The sequence below is a fragment of the Oratosquilla oratoria genome, chromosome 18 (assembly GCF_046742065.1).
Source record: "Oratosquilla oratoria isolate Oo_2021 chromosome 18, ASM4674206v1, whole genome shotgun sequence".
NCBI lineage: Eukaryota > Metazoa > Arthropoda > Malacostraca > Stomatopoda > Squillidae > Oratosquilla > Oratosquilla oratoria.
The window spans coordinates 4,103,153-4,105,726 of record NC_134794.1 but is presented as its reverse complement, the minus strand read 5'-3'; positions in this window follow the sequence as shown (position 1 = coordinate 4,105,726).

The window sequence follows — 2,574 nt, the reverse complement described above, 5'->3', positions numbered from 1 at the left end:
ACACACACCACATACACACACACACACACACACCACGTACACACACGCACACACACCACGTGCACACACCACGTACACACACACACACACACCACTTACACACACACACCACGTAACACACACACGCACACACACCACGTACACACACGCGCACACACACCACGTACACACACGCGCACACACGCACACACACACACACTACGTACACACATACCACGTACATATACCACCTATACGCGCACACAAACACCACGTACACGCACACACAAGCACTACGTACACACACACATACACACACACGCACACGCACACCACACACACACCACACACACACACACGCACGTATATTCACACACACGTATACACACCATATACACACACGCACGCACGTATACACACACACAGACACACACACGCACACACACACACGCACATACACACACACACACACACACACACACACACACACACACACCATGTGCATACGTAACACACACGCACACACGTAACACACACATACACGAACACTCATACGTACACACACACACACGCTTATGTGAGCATGTACGCACATTCGTATGTATTTGAGTGTGTGTGTGTGCATGTTCCTTTACTTGTACACACATGTATGAATCCTGTAGGATCTAGTTAGTTCTAGCGAATCTCCCTCTTTAGTTTGACCTTTTCGTCTCTGTTCCGATCGGTTGGTTCCTAGTTATTGCGCAAAGTTTCGAGTCTTTTTGTATCACCCCGAGGTCTCGTCGTCTCTGCAGAAGGCTCGTTCCACTGAACTGTCACTTTGCTCCAGAACCTGAGTTTATGATGTGCTGTTCACAGATTCTTCGTTTTCTCTGAGTTTGTCTGTCTTCTGGTTACGATTTTTCGCATTTTTTGGAAGTTTTTTCCTAAATTGTTTATTTTTTGTCATCTTGGGTTTTACTTATTCTTCTTTGAGTGTTGATAACTCCATTTTCCCCCTATGATGCATCACTTACCCGAGAGATGACAGCTTGATGTGATAGATAAGCTTACGTATTTTAAAGACCACGAGAACTATTTCGATTGAGATGAAAATCTTTGCAGGTTCACCCATATCGGTCAGGTCTTGTACGAAAGCAGAGACTAAGATCAGCTCGCAGACAGTCGCAGGAACCACGTCCCTGATGACGAACAGGAAAATCCCTCGTCGATACATGGGGTGACGTCATAACGGCAACGTGGACCATTGGGTACCCTGTAGATCAGTGGTTCTTAACCCATGGGTCGCGACACACACACACACACACACACACACACACACACACACACACACACACACACACACACACACACACACACACACACACACACACACGCATCCTGATTGTAGAATTCCTAAGTCATTATTATCTAAGGTTAAGCAAAACATTGTCACACGTTTTTACAAGCACAACTATTTTATAATTCAAATAAAAGTCTTTATGAGAGTACGGCTCACTATGGTCGATCTGGACGTGATTTTGTGCCTCAGCCAAAAAAGGTTAAGAACCAGGACTAGATAGATAGCGCTCCATCGAGAATACTGGATAAGTTGGCACAAAATAAACATCTCACCAAAGACTAGGAAAGGAAGTGAAATTACTGCCATAACCACTTTTGGCAAATGTGGCTTGCACATGCAATATTTCTACGGGCGTTCCTGTTGGATCATCGCCTCTTAAAGGTCCAACAGCATTGTCTCCTGTGCTTATGAGGAGTGTTCCACTGAATTTGAATTTAAGCACTGTCCAAGAAGATCTTTGTCTTGGTCATTAAACAACACGTACAAAATTGATATCTACGCCTATAACTTGAACTCTATCAGAAGACCACAAGCTGGAGAGTTTAATTGGAGAACTGGATAGATGTATAAACTATAATTTCTGCCCTTTTAGGCCAGCACTGGGAATGATGTACTCGGAAGCTTATGAGAGATTATTGAAATCCACGATAAAAATTAGTGTTCCCAATACCAATCCTTCGGTAGCCTGTTCGATATGCCTTTCCTGTGTGAACATCATCCTCTGATTATTGTTCTTGTTTGTCTTTCTTTTAAGGGAATAAGGGAATTTTAAACATTCATAAAGGTTTTCCTCCGACATGCCTGATGTGCTGTTGGTTTTGCTTGGGTATTACAATGTGAGATTCACCATGGCCTTGGATCATATGTTGGACTCGTGATCGACAATTATCAGCCTCCCGGATGAGAGCTCAGAGCTCGTATGACCGATCTATGGGTAATACTGTGACCTTACACACGCACACACACACCCAACTCCCGCCCACGAGAGTTGGAGTACCTCCCCGCAGCGTAGCGCTACCGAAATTATTTCAGTCCTGGGCAGAAGTCGAACCCGGACCGCCGTAGTGGCAGGCGAGAACTCTAACCACAGCGCCACGAGGTGTATGTGTGGAGAGGTTAGTGGAGGTATGAAACGATGGTTTCTGCGTGTGTGTAATCCACATGGATGTTGCCTATGTGTATCTGGTGATCATTTGTGTTACTTTGTTTTGTACAGTTTGTGATGTACAGTTTGTGATGTGTCTGTAATGAAG